Source organism: Pseudonaja textilis, chromosome 2 (genome assembly GCF_049901715.1).
Source record: "Pseudonaja textilis isolate UNSWEBS1 chromosome 2, rPseTex1.2, whole genome shotgun sequence".
NCBI classification, from domain to species: Eukaryota; Metazoa; Chordata; class Lepidosauria; order Squamata; family Elapidae; genus Pseudonaja; species Pseudonaja textilis.
The window spans coordinates 135,186,236-135,201,197 of record NC_141991.1 but is presented as its reverse complement, the minus strand read 5'-3'; the positions used below and the strand labels follow the sequence as shown (position 1 = coordinate 135,201,197).

Genomic DNA, 14,962 nt, shown 5'->3' with positions numbered 1-14,962 from the left:
TTGTTCTGAAAGCAGCTTTGAGGTGTGCTCTTATATGGCCTCTGCAGTGACTGTATGAAACCATGCCCCATTCTCATGTGATTATCAGAGGTTTTTGAGCCAATTCCCATGCTACTTCCACAGCTTCCAACAATTACATAAGAACAGGGTGTGCTTTCGGGAGTATTTATTTATTCTGTCATGCCAATCAGAACGTGGAGTGACAACATTGACATTCACCATCACTGACCTTGGATATGATAATACATACCATTTACCTTTGTAAAGAGGATGCAGGCCCTGACATAGCTGCATACATACATATAATGAAATCCAGTGCTTAGGCAAGGAACAGTTTGTAGCTCAGGATAAGAACTTAGGAGATTCAATCTTTGGAACCTACAGGCCTGTTAAAAAGACATTGATCTAACCTTTGTGATCTGCACCCTTTTCAGTTACCAAATTCAAATTGTTAAATAATAATATCAGTGAAAGTACCCGCATGTGCACAGTTATTCTTTCTCACAAACCATCTTACTAAATGTTTATCTTGGTTTGGAAACTCAGAAATGGTTGACTTAAACTGTGGATAAACGTATTAAGATCTATCCCAATCATAAACCCTGGATGATCAAGGAAGTCCAGCGTCTCTTGCGTGACAGGACCAAGGCCTTTAGGTCCGGTGATGGGGCAAGATACAGTGTTGCTGGAGCTAATCTGAAGAAAGGTATTTGGAAGTCCAAGTTTGATTATAACAGGAAGATTGAGGATAATTTTTATAGCAATAACATTAGGCAGGTGTGGCGAGGGATTCAACAAATTACAAACCATCAACCGACCAATGTCATCCCTGCTGAGGGGGATGCTTCATTGGCAGAGGAACTGAATCATTTCTTTGCTCGCTTTGAAACGGAGACATCAGCGACAGATAAAACACAGCTACCAGCCAATTGTAGCTCCCACCTCATTGTGGAGGAACAGAGGTAAGGAGTATTCTGAGGGCTGTGGACCCTAGAAAGGCTGCTGGTCCTGATGGTATCTCTGGCCGAGTGCTTAAAGACTGTGCTGATCGGTTGGCTGGAGTCTTTACCAGGATCTTCAATTGGTCTTTATCCCAGTCCACTATTCCATCATGTTTGAAGGCTTCCACCATTGTTCTGCTGCCAAAGAAGTTCCCTATCAATAACCTCAACAATTACAGACCAGTGATACTCACTCCTATCATCATGAAGTGCTTTGAGAAATTGGTCTGCCAGCACATCATTTCTGGTCTTCTGCATAAATTTGATAAACACCAGTTTGCATACAGAAAATATAGATCTACAGAGGACGCTATAGCCATCACTCTTCACACTGCTCTGACTCTTCTAGAACAGCGGGAGGGCTATGTGAGGATCCTTTTTGTGGATTTTAGTTCTGCGTTTAACACAATTCTTCCACATAGACTAGTGTCTAAACTTCTGGACCTTGGGCTTTCTAATTCAATCTGCCTTTGGATTAGGGATTTCCTGTCTAGCCGCTCACAGAGGGTCAGATTAGGTAATCATACCTCTTCAGCCTTTATTCTTAACACTGGTACACCACAGGGTTGCATGTTGAGTCCCTTACTCTATACTCTTTATGTGCATGACTGCATTTCCACTCACGCGTGTAATACTATTGCTAAATCTGTAGATGATACAACAGTGGTGGGACTTATCTCCGAGGGGGATGAGTCTGCCTACTGAGATGAGGTGGACCGTTTGCTTTCATGGTGTGGAGACAATAAGTTGGTCCTCAACACAAATAAAACCAAGGATTTTATAGTGGATTATAGAAGGAACAGATCAGACATCCAGCCCTTGCTTATGAATGGAGACCGAGTGGAGCAAATGGCCAGTTTTAAGTTTCTGGGTGTTACCCTAAAAGAGGACTTGACCTGGGGTGCCCACATTGCAGCCCTGGTCAAAAGGGCCCAGCAGAGATTATACTACCCGAGGCTTCTCAGAAAACAACTGAAAGAGAAACTGCTGGTGACCTTCTACTGCTGCACCCTAGAGAGCATTTTAACATACAGCACCTCTGTATGGTTTGCCAATTGCACAGTGGCAGATAGGAAAGCACTCCAGAGGGTTAATATCATTGCCCAGAAGATCATTGGTTGCCCCCTCCTCTCTTTGGAAGAGCTTTATAGCTCCCACTGCCTTAAGAAAGCTCAAAACATTCTCAAACATCCATCTCATCCTGGCAATCCTTCTTTTGAACTATTACCATCTGGCAGACGGTACAGAATAATAAAAACAAGGACAAATAGGCTGAAAAACGGCTTCTATCCCAGGGCAGTAGCTCTTTTGAATTCTGCTGTATAGTGCAATGTTGGTGTGGTATCGGGGATTTCCAGTTCAATGTGTGAAGGGTGAAGGATGTGTGTTTGTGTTTATTTTCATGTTCATGGTCATGATGTGCACTGAAGATGGTGTTTGATTTCATTGTATGAGGTGCAATGACAATAAAGTAAACTAAAGGATCTCCATATTCCTTAAAGAACCAATGAAAATTCATTTCCTCACACTATTAGTACATGATGTGCTGCAATTTAGCAAATTGCCAGCAAAGCATTCACTGATGCCTGATGAAGAAAGAGTAATTTTAGCCTATATAATTAAACCTGAGAAGCAGATCTTGTTGTGGTTTTTACACAGGCCCGGAACTGTATCTTCGCAGCGCCAGGACAGTCAAGTTCTGAAATGAAGCCAATGAAGCTATTTGTCAATAAAAGTTGTGGATCATCTCATCTGTCTAACTCCTTTTGCTTGTTTGTATACTGGTCTCCTCTCATTGGTGAGCCTTGCAGTCTGTATCATTCCTAGTCTTTATCCATATGCCCCTCTCCCCTTTTTCCCAACTTTGTCTAGACTACAGGTAATCTTCGACTTACAACAGTTCATTTAGTGGCCATTCAAAATTACAACAGCGCTGAAAAAGGTGACTTATGACCACTTTTCACACTTACAATTGTTGCAGCATCTGCAAGGTCACGTGATCAAAATTCAGATGCATGGCAACTGGTATGTTGCAGGGTTCCAGGGCCATGTGATCCCCCTTTGAGACTCTCTGTCAAGCAAAGTCAGTGGGCCAGCCAGATTCACTTAACAACCGTGTTATGGACTAAACAAGTGCAGTGTCTCACTTAACAGCTGTGGCAAGAAACATTGAAAACTGGGGCAAAACTCATTTAACAACTGTCTTGCCTAGCAACATAAATGCTGTGCTCAGTTGTGGCCATAAGTCAAGGATTACCTGTGTAGTTCCTTTGTGAATGAGCTGTTGTCCTAAAAAAAAAACCCTAAATGATCAAAGGAAGTGAAGTAAGGCTGAGTAGGAGAGTTTTGTTCAGATTTTTCAGGAAAAAAACAAAGTGAGCTGAATTGATCAAGAAATCTTAATTTGAAAACTTATATGTCAGGGGAAATAATAATCAATAATAAACCTGGGTATTCGGTCGGAACAGAATAACAGAGTTGGAAGGGACCTCGGAGGCCTTCTAGTCCAACCCCCTCCTCAGGCAGGAAACCCTAGACCAGGGGTGTCCAACCTTTCACCTTCCCTGGGCCACATTAGAAGATGAAAATTTGGTTTGGGCGCACATAAAATAAAATAATAGTAACGATACCTGATCATCAAAAAAAAAAAAACCATAGAAAACATAGTTAACATATTAAATTTATTTGGAAATGAAGTTAATGAGATGTTTTTATTATTTATTATTAATTATTTATTAAAAATTATTTATTTTTTATCACGGTTTTTTATCACGGTTTATTTTCTGGCCAAATTTTGCGGGGGGAGAAAGCTTGCTCGCCTCGCGCTTACCTCTCCTCCTGCAAATGGCCTGGCTGGATGAGGCAGGACTGGAAGGCAGAAGCAGCAGCGGAGGCAGGGGCAGAAGCGCCAGCGCCAGCGGGGGCAGAAGTGGCAGCGGGGGCAGAAGCGGCGGCAGGGGCAGTGGCAGCGGGGGCAGTGGCAGCGAGGGCAGAAGCGGCAGCGGGGACAGAAGCGGCAGCGGGGGCAGCGGCGGGGGGGGGGCAGAAGTGGCAGCGGGGGCAGCGGGGGCAGCGGTGGCAGGGGCAGAAGCGGCAGTGGTGGCGGCAGTGGCAACAGCAGGAGGTGGCGTTCTGACGGTGCCTGCCTTTTCTGTTGCTGCTTGGCCTGGCGCTCGCCTCGCCCTGCCTCATGCCTGCTTTTTCTTCTCCTCCTCGCTGGCTCTGGCACGAAGGTTGGTGTGGGCACTGGGCCGCATTACAAGGCGACCTGGGCCGCATGCGGCCCATGGGCCGCGGGTTGGACAAGCCTGCCCTAGACCATTCCAGACAAATGGCTGTCCAATCTCTAGTTAAAAACTTCCAGGGCTGGAGCATTCAGAGGTGGTATTCAGCAGGTTCTGACCAGTTCTGGGTTAGGGTTAGGGTTGTCCAATGGTAGCCCAAACTTTTCTTCCAAATCTCCAGTGTTGGAGCATTCACAACTTCTGGAGGCAAGTTGTTCCACTGGTTAATCGTTCTGTCAGGAAATTTCTCCTTAGTTCTAGGTTGCTTCACTCCTTGATTGGTTTCCACCCATTGCTTCTTGCCCTGCCTTCAGGTGCTTTGGAAAATAGGTTGACTCCCTCTTCTTTGTGGCAGCCCCTCAGATATTGGAAGACTGCTATCACATCACCCCAGTCTTTCTTTTCATTAAACTTTTCATTAAAATAGACATACGCAATTCCAGCAACGGTTCTTTATATGTTTTAGCCTCCAGTCCCCTAATCATCTTGGCTGCTGCTCTCTGCACTTTTTCTAGAGTCTCAACATCTTTTTTTACATTGAGGCAACCAAAACCAGATGCAGTATTCCAAGTGTGGCCTTATAAAGTGGTATTAACAGACCATGCTGGAGGCTACAAAGCAAAAACTGAAACTCCCAAGTGGCTGATGAGTAAAAACTGAGTTGGCTGCGGGTGGAGAAAGGGAGGGTTTGGATGAGAGCTTTTATTTAGATGTTTGTATCTTTGTTCTCCTGTACTGGTATTGAAAACCTATCAAGATTTATTTATTTTATTTATTTTTATTTATTTATTTTGTCAAGCAATTATCAGATAACAGGTATAAATATAAACATAGTTATGAATGCATGAAATGGATACATATAAGAAAAATTTTAAAAAATTAAAAAAAAAATAGGACAGGGACGATAGGCATGTTGGTGCGCTTATGCACGCCCCCTACAGACCTCTTAGGAAAGGGGTGAGGTCAATAGTAGACAGTCTAAGGTTAAAGTTTTTGGGATTTGGGGAATAAACCACAGAGTCAGGTGGAGTATTCCAGACACAGGCCACTCTGAAACTGAAACTGAAACTGAAAGGGTTCTGAAAATCCAGACACTGAAAATGCTTTTCATCCTTTCTTGGAGCCTCCAAGAGGGAGTCACTCCACTGGAGACTGCTGAGGGGATAAAGGAGACTTTGGATCCATTTTTGCCAATTTTTTCTCCCCCCGCCCCCCTGCCAATTAAAAAGACTATACGCCCTCTGGTGTGTCAGAAAAGGAATAGTGGGCTGCCATTAGCCCTACTGGGTTTAAGGAAGCAGGCCTTGATGTCAGAAGCTATCTGAATACACATATACAATTTGCCACCAAACTCACATTTGGTAATAACAGTATAATGTAAATTATATATTATGGCCTGTGCATCTGGAGCTTGTACATCCCTAATTATAGTTTGTGTGGTTTGTTGCATTGTATTCAGGTTGTTGAGTTGCAGCAATTAATCATTTCACATCCCTTTTCCAATTATAGTCAAGTAAATAATAATTAAATAATGAAACATTTTAGCTTCAAAAGCTTGCAAAAATAATTGTGAATTTGATCATCATCACAGACTATTGAACATTGTATCCTATTTGACTGAAATAGTACACTGCAAACCTACCACTGTATTTCTTTATTATGGACAGGAGTCAATACCCAAATTGTTCAGCAGTGACCTTACATATGTTTACAGAGTTAATCTCCCCTTCTTTGAAATCCATAGTTTACTTGATAAGGTTTCAGAAGTAGTTTATCCTTGTCTGCCTCTTAGGGCTGAGAGAATGTGACTGGCTCAAGGTCACCCAGCAGGCTTTGTATCCAAGGCAGAATTAGAACTCACAATCTCCCAGTTTCTAACCTAGTGCCTTAAACATTAAACCAAACTGGCCCCAATCCTATAATTAAGCCTGCCTTATGGTTGTACTCTATTGTATATAAGCTTTTGATCAAACATGGCATGGATGCCTCCACACAACAGACAAATTGTGAAGCAAACTTAAATCAAGGATTGTGTTGTTTTGTTCAGCTGACCTTTGATTTGATCTTTTACAGATTTCTGGAAAATTTAAACAAAACAACATCACTGTCAAACTTGTGAAGACAGATGAGACACAAGGCACAGCTCCTGTTTGCAGGAAGAAAGGCAGCCATAGGACGGAGGTGTTGGTCCATTAAAGTGAAATTATTGCTGATTCAAAGGCAGCTACATTGGACTTTTAGGGACTCTGGAGCTGAGAATATGGTTCAGACTTGACACATTACAGGCATAGGTGCCTTCTAGGTGTCTCATCAGAACGTTTACAGCATGGAGAAACATGAATTGCATACATTCCAAGGCCAATCAATGCATTTGCAGAAGGTGTAAATGGCACCTTCCATTGTCTTGTCAAGATCTTCAGAAATGGCTTCTTTCTTTAGATGCTTTAAGTGGAAAATTGGGGAGAATGTCAATTAAAAACAAACAAATCAAATGAAATGTCAACTCTGTTTTGATTTAAGCCACTACGGAAGGCTATACCATCTTTAGGGACACCAAAGAATCTAAAGCCTGAATTTGGCTACAGATGACAACTTTATTTTGAGCTATCTGAATAATCTCCACACCGTTTTGAAATTTTTTTTTTACTTCCTCCTTATTAGTGACCACGTGATTGAACTGGTTACCCGGCTTCACCAGACCATGCTGGAGGCTACAAAGCAAAAACTGAAACTCCAAGTGGCTGATGAGTAAGAACTGAGTTGGCTGCGGGTGGAGAAAGGGAGGGTTTGGATGAGAGCTTTTATTTAGATGTTTGTATCTTTGTTCTCCTGTACTGGTATTGAAAACCTATCAAGATTTATTTATTTTATTTATTTTTATTTATTTATTTTGTCAAGCAATTATGAGATAACAGGTATAAATATAAACATAGTTATGAATGCATGAAATGGATACATATAAGAAAAAATTAAAAAAATAAAAGAAACTATTGGACAGGGACGATAGGCATGTTGGTGCATGTTGGTTCAAAAAAAATTTGAATTTTTTTTTGCTTTTCTCCAGAGATATCCAACAGGGCAAGTGGCAAAGTCTCATTGATTTATTTTTTGGTCATCTCTGCTCTAATTTAATTTTAAAATGAATGGGATACTAGCACACTAAAAAGCAAATCACTAATTGCACACATACATTACTTCCAACAATGCTCTGGATAAAAACAGTTTTAGAAAGTGAAATAGTGCATAGGTAAAAATAAAGGTAAAGGTTTCCCCTGTCCAGTCAAATCCGACTCGTCTCATTTACATTTTTTAGCTGAACGAAGACACTTCCACGGTCCTAAGGCCAGTATGGCACAAAGGCACACAGAATGCTGTTTCCTTTCTACAGAAATTGTGCCTATTTATCTACTCACGTTTGCATGTTTTCAAACTGTTATGTTGGCAGGAGGTGGGGCAACGCTTTGTTTCTCTTGTGGGTATTATCTGATCAGCTATATTCCCATGACATGTTTTCTCATTTTCACATGTAGAATTGGTCAAAAAGCATTGGGTGGGTGCCTGGCTTTTTCATATATAGCATGCTTTTCCACTAAGAAGCCCTAGGAAATACACTTTATCCCGGATTTATTCTTAAAACAATTCTGTGAAATCAATTGAGTTAAAGGAAAGGAATTGATTCAAAGTCATTCAGTGAGTTCAATGGTCACTTGGGGATATTTTAACTATTTCATCACATCAACATATTCTTTTGGTTTTGTAGCACTTGGATACCTACCCTGTTTATGGTAACTAACATACTCAAAGCTGAGCAGATCAACAGCAGAAAAGCAAAGGTATATCAGTCAGAGATTCTGAAGCTAAGGCTTCCCTGAGTCGTTTTGCTTCCCACAGGAGCCTGTAGAAGAATAGCCAAGATTCAATCCAAATTTCAGAGAGCCAAACAAGGTTTACCAGCCCTGTCCAGGGCCCAGAGTTTTAGGCTTCTTACACGAATCAAAGGAAATGACATACCAGACACAAGAAATCAGATGGTTGTTTATAACAAAGAAACTTGGGTCAAAGCTGCCTCTTAAGTAAGTTTGCAACCAGAAGTTGCAGACCAGAAGACCCTTATTTGGTAAGGAGCCTCAATGAATGTCTTTGCTCTGAGCCAAAGCCAAGGATTTGGAGGCCGTGATTACTCCAGTTGTTCTGTTGCTGCCTGTCTTTGAGCCTCACATGATTCCTGGCTTGTATCTCCTGAGGCTGGAATTCCACTGGTGCAAATGGAGCAACTTAAGAAGAGAACAGAAGAGAACCTTCTTCAGATTCAGAGCCCAAGGCATGATCTTGATCTGAGAAAAAATTATAACCTGTCTCCTTGAGATTAAGATTGTAGGAGTTGATATAGTCATATTGCAAAAGTATAATAAGATATATGGATTTCCAAACAATCATTTTGAAAGAGTATGATATGAATTTGCTTTCATAATATTTGACTATGTCTCTTTGGTATATTTATTTATTTATTTATTTATTTAAAATAAATTTTATTGATTTTACAATTAAAACAAACCAACAACACATACATAAATGAAAGAGAGAAAAAGAAGAAAGGGAGAAGAAAATAGAAAGAAAAAAATAGAAAATTAAAAACATTCTCATCTTCAACAGTTTGTAAGACCTCTTTTTTATCCTTATTTTATGCCCTATACACACACCTAATCCTTACATATATCTGTATATCACTAAAATGGATTTATCCTATTCTCTTTTGCCTTTTAGTGTGAAGTCTATCTTTGGTCTATCCATTTGTACCAGCAGTTCCAGCTGTTGTAGTATTTTGAAGTGTCTTTATTTTTTAATGCCAAAGTTAATTTGTCCATTTCTGCACAACTTGAAATTTTTTGAATTGTCATCTCCTCTGATGGAACATGAGGTTGCTTCCAACATTGTGCAAAAGCCAATCTGGCCGCTGTCAACATGTGCATTATTGTATATTTCACTTTTTGGATATTTGTTTATCAAAGATCCCTAACAGAAAGGACTCTGGTTTGAATTCAATCTGTTGTCTTGTCATTTCTTCCAGCCAATTTCTAATTTTCTGCCAATATTTTTGAGCTTCCGTACAGGACCACCACATATGTTCCCTCTTTTTTTTTTTGCATTTCCAGCAATTTGGACTTATATTGGGGTGCATCTTCGCTAATTTCGAAGGAGGAAGATGCCATCTATAAAACATTTTATAGGCGTTTTCTTTGTATGCTACCGATTTGGTAATTTTATTATTTCTACCCCAGACCTTTTCCCATTCTGTTATGGTGATGCTACGTCCTATATTCCTATTCCAGGCTATCATGTTCCCTTTTACAATTTCTTCTTCTAATTCTACTTCTATTAAGTAATTATAAAATTTTGTTATATTTTTTTTGCCTGATCCTAATAAAATTTTATCTATGCTGGAGTTTATTGTTAATTCCAAATTCTTTCTTGTCCTGTTCATATCTACTTTGAATTTGAAGATATGCCCACTGATCAATTTTTAGTTCCCTCTCTTGAATTTCTTGCCGCGATTTCAAATTTCCTTGTGTATCCAATTGGTCCTTATATTTAATCATTTCAGTGACATTCAGATTATTTGGATGAATCATCGCCTCCATTGCTGAATTCCAAATTGGTATTTTTAAATAGTGTTTTTTCTGTATTTTCTTCCAATGAGTTAATAATGAGTCTCTTATTAGGTGTCTGTGAAAATATTTCTGGCTAGTTTTCCCTACATCCCATAAAATAGCATGCCACTCCCTCTGCAAGTCATGGCCTTCTAAGAATAATATTCTCTTATTGGTTAAATTCACCCATTCCTTCAACCATACTAAAGAGGCTGCACTATAATACAACTCCCAATTTGGAAGTGCCAGCCCTCCCCTGCTCTTCATATCCTGCATTGCCTTTAAATTTATTCTAGGTTTTTTCCCTTGCCAGATAAATTTTATAGGTATTTTATTAAGTTCTTCCAAAAAAATTGTGTACTTTGATTGGGATCGTCTGAAATATATATATAGGAATTTTGGAAGAATATTCATTTTAATAGCAGCAATCCTGCCTAATAATGAAAGTTGTAGCTTGCCCCATGTTTCTAAATCCTTCTTTACCCGTTGCATCAATTTATCATAATTATTTTCCTTAAGTGTCTTACAATGTGCTGTCAACCATATTCCTAAATATTTAACTTTCTTTATCACTTGTATTCCCATAACTTCTTCTAGTTCTATTTTCTGTTTTTCTGTTAAATTTTAGTCATTAATTTTGTTTTCTTCCTATTAATTTTAAGTCCTGCTACTGCTCTCAATTGTTGTAATTCACTCATCAATTTTTGTCCTCTTTCTATTGGTTCCTCAATGAAAAAAATCATAGCATCCGCAAACGCTTGCAACTTATATTCTTCTTTCTTAACCTTTAATTCTTTTATGTCTGGGTTCTGTCTAATTCGCATTAGTAATGCTTCTAATGATAATATGAAGAGAAGGGGTGAGAATGGGCAGCCCTGTCTGACTCTATTTTCTATTTTTATTGGGCGGGTATATTCCCCATTTATTTATAATATTAGGCTGTTGTGTATCATAAATGGTTGTTATAATATTTTCAAATTTGGTGCCTAAATTCATATTATAAATTTTTTGGATTAAAAAGTGCCAATTTAAATTATCGAAGGCCTTCTCTGCATTGAAAAACATAAGTGCAATTTGTTTTTCGGGGTGGACTTTGTAAAATTCTAAGACATCTAATACTATTCTTAAGTTGTTCCTGATTTGTCTGGTCGGGAGAAATCCATTTTGATCTTCATATATATGCTCATTTAACATTCTTTTTAGTCTACTTGCTATAATAGAAGTGAATATTACAAAATATTCACTTTGTAATCAGTATTTAACAGTGAAATCGGCCTATAATTATGTATATATTGGGGATCTGAATCCTCCTTCGGGATCAGTGAAATCAATGCCCCCCTCCCCTCCATGAGTCCGGCATCCTGGCTACCAATAAAACGTCATTAAAAACTTCCACCATAAGAGGTCCTATTTGTTCTGCTATTGCCTTGTACAACTCCCTTGGAATCCCATCTGGTCCTGGTCTTGAGTAGGTTGATTCCCTTTGCCTTCCACCATCACTGTTTTTATAAAATCCCCCCATATTTCATTATAATTGTTTACTTTAATCATCCCTTTTGAAAATTTAATTTCCATTGTTAATTTATCATTTGTTGCCATACTCCAAATTTCATACCACTCATTTCTTTGAATATCCCAATTTCCTCCCCAATATTTAGCCATCACTAATCTAGCTGCCATTATCAAATTTACAATCAATTCCTTTTTTGTTTCATTTATATCCTGTTTTCCATCACCATGCAATCCTCGGTGACATATCTAAATTTCCATACAAAGTAAGTTCCTTAAACACCATGTCCCATTTTTTTTGTGCACTATCGCAATCCCACCACATACGTTTATATGTTCCAACCTGTTTCTCACACCTCCAACAAATATTTGTATATTTAACATCTATTTGATTTAATTTAAATGGTGTTAGGTACCACCTCCATATCACTTATATCCATTTTCCTTAACTCTGACATATTCTTATATACTCTTCTATTCCAAATATTTTTCCAATCATTATCATTTATTTCTCCTAAATCTGATTCCCAAATTAATTTTAAACCTTTTGCCTGCTCTTCTAATTCAGTTAATATTCTATATATTTTCCCAATTCTTCCTTTACCTATATATTCTTCATTCACCTCACATTCTTTTATAATCATTTCAAATTTGGTTAACTATCTTTCTCCTCGAATCTGTCTTCCATTTTTATCAATTGTATTAAATTCAACCAATTTAATTTAATATCTGATAAAACATTCTTTAGTTGTGTTATATTCTTTATCTTGTTCTTTCAGTCTTCCCATTTATATAACTGATTTTCTTTTAGTTTACTAATCCATTCTTTCAATTGAATCTTAGGGAATTTCTCCATTTCCACCATGCATGCTTATTCCTGTTCATTGTAGTAGAATAACTTGCCTCCAGAAGTTGTGAATGCTCCAACACTCTTCTTTAAGAAGAGATTGGGCAACCATTTGTCTGAAGTGGTATAGGATTTCCTGCCTGAGGAGGGGGTTGGAGTAGAAGACCTCCAAGGTCCCTTCTAACTCTGTTATTCTATTCTATTCTATTCTATTCTATTCTATTCTATTCTATTCTATTCTATTCTATTCTATTCTATTCTATTCTATTCTATTCTTTACTGTGCAAATAGGCTGTAGCCAGTAACTATTAAGAGTTGGAATTACTAAGCGGATCTCTCATGTATACTTCTGTCAGCATTCCACAATCTAGCATTCTCTATATATAACCCACCACCTCCCATTGTGACTGAAGGGGCCAAGGGATTATAGATGTACAGGTAGTCCTTGATTTACAACTATAGTTGGGATTGGGATTTTGGTCGCTAAGGGACGCAGCCATTAAGAAAGGCATCATATGGTTGGTCCCAATGTTATAGTTTTTACTGTGCTTGTCAAGTGAATCAAACTTCTCCCATTGACTTTGCTTGGCAGAAGCTGGCTGGGAAGGTCCCAAATTGTGACCTTCAAAGCATCATTCAACAAATGTTCATATATTGAGGCCTACTTGCATTCCAGCATACCTGGGGGTCAGTATCTTGGGAAGAACAGGATATTTTCCATAAGGCCACAAATATATTTTGGCTCCCCTGAGGCTTGTGGTAGGCTTCCTAGGCCCAAAACAGCACGAGGGTGGGGTGTGTGAAGAAAGAAAGAAAGAAAGAAAGAAAGAGAAGAGAAAGAGAAGAAAGAAAGAAAGAAAGAAAGAAAGAAAGAAAGAAAGAAAGAAAGAAAGAAAGAAGAAAGAAAGAAAGAAAGAAAGAAAGAAGAAGAAGAAAGAAAGAAAGCAGGGAGGAGAGGAAAGGAGGAGAGAAGGAAGAAGAAGGAAGGAGAGGGAAGAAGGAAGGAAGGAAAGAAAGAAAAAAGAAAGAAAAAGAAAGAAAGAAAGAAAGAAGGAAGGAGGAGGAGGGAAGAGAGAGAGAGAAAGAAAGAAAGAAAGAAAGAAAGAAAGAAAGAAAGAAAGAAAGAAAGAAAGAAAGAAAGAAAGAAAGAAAGAAAGGGAAGGGAGAAAGAAAGCAGGGGAGAGAGAGAAAGGAAGGAAGGAAGGAAGGAAGGAAAGGAAGGAGGGAGGGAAAGGAGAGAGAAAGAAAGAAAGAAAGAAAGAAAGAAAGAAAGAAAGAAAGAAAGAAAGAAAGAAAGAAAGAAAGAAAGAAAGAAAGAAAGAAAGAAAGAAAGAAAGAAAGAAAGAAAGAAAGAAAGAAAGAAAGAAAGAAAGAAAGAAAGAAAGAAAGAAAGAAAGAAAGAAAGAAAGAAAGAAAGAGAGGGAAGGGAGAAAGAGGGAAGGGAAGGGACAGTGAATAGGAATGGATGGAGGGAGGAAAGGAGGGAGGGAGGGAGAGAAAAACGAGGGGATGGAAGGACCAAAAACCCTGGCACTAGATGCATCTTCAGAGGATGCTTTGAAACAGCACAGCAATCCAGGGCTGGAAGGCACCTCAGAGGTCATCTAGTCCAACCTCATACTCCAAGAGCATTGTTAAAGTGAGTTGCTCTCTTTTGACCCACCCTGTTACATGACCACATAGCCACACCCACCCAGTCACATGACCACCAAGCCACGCCCACAGAACTGGTAGTAAAAAAATTTGAATCCCACCCTTGGCCACGCCCACTAAGCAAGCCATGCCCACAGAACCACTATAGTAAAAAAATTTGAATCCACCACTGATTCAAAGCTGCCAAGAGATCCAGGAGGACCACCTGCCAGAGGATCCCCAAGAAGTGCAATCACAATCAAGTCTCAGTACTGTAACCTGGCCTGAAATCCGACTGAAAAGTTCTAGATAAGGTCTTAGGTACCCTTGAAGCTGTAGGCCTAGCTACAACTCAACATCCTCCCCTCAGAACTAAAGGTCTGAGGTCAGAGAGGAATTCTCAAGGTCTGTGGAAGTGAGCCACTGCTTCTTAAGGAAAGAGGACCACTACTTCTTTCAAAGCAGGCAGAATCATCTCCTCCTTCAAAGAAGCATTCACAGCTCAGGATTCAAACGCATATCATTTCCTAGGAAGCCTTTGCACGTCATTTCCTTGGCTCTAATATAGAAGTAGACTGCCATGGATCGAAAATTGGACCAGATTTCCAATTCCCTGGATATCTCCACATACTAACCTGGTCTGATTCAGCTTAGCTTCCCAGTTCAGACAAGGCTGTCCAGGATTGCCGCCATCTCCCATCTCTTCCACCAAATGCAGAAATGAGAGAAGCATTGCTCGGTTTTTTCTTTTGCTCCTTTTTATAGAGGCCATGTGTTTGTGTTCATTATGTTAAAAGTTAACTTAGTTCTGTTTGTGTTGACTTCTACGCTACAGATAAAGAGAGTCATGGTGACCTGGAAAGAGGGAATTTTATTCCTGGCTACTACAAACAGGAAAGGAGGAATCTTGCACTATAGGCATTTTATTCCAGTTAGTCTCAATATCAGGTGTCCAGTTATTGTTCTGTCATTTCCAGCCAAAATGAGCAATGGTCAGTGGTGATGGCAGACATCAAGTGATATGTGATTAGAAGCCACCAT

At 39.3% G+C, this 14,962-nt stretch overlaps 1 long non-coding RNA gene across 1 annotated transcript; it reads right to left on the bottom strand.

The window, feature by feature from the left end:
• Positions 1-6,638: 6,638 nt before the first annotated feature.
• On the bottom strand, positions 6,639-14,756 carry LOC148127102 (uncharacterized). The gene is made up of 3 exons (XR_015741935.1): positions 14,557-14,756; positions 8,061-8,180; positions 6,639-6,727 (listed from the first exon to the last, which is right to left on the bottom strand). It is a non-coding gene; the product is annotated as an uncharacterized LOC148127102 (long non-coding RNA).
• Positions 14,757-14,962: the final 206 nt, after the last annotated feature.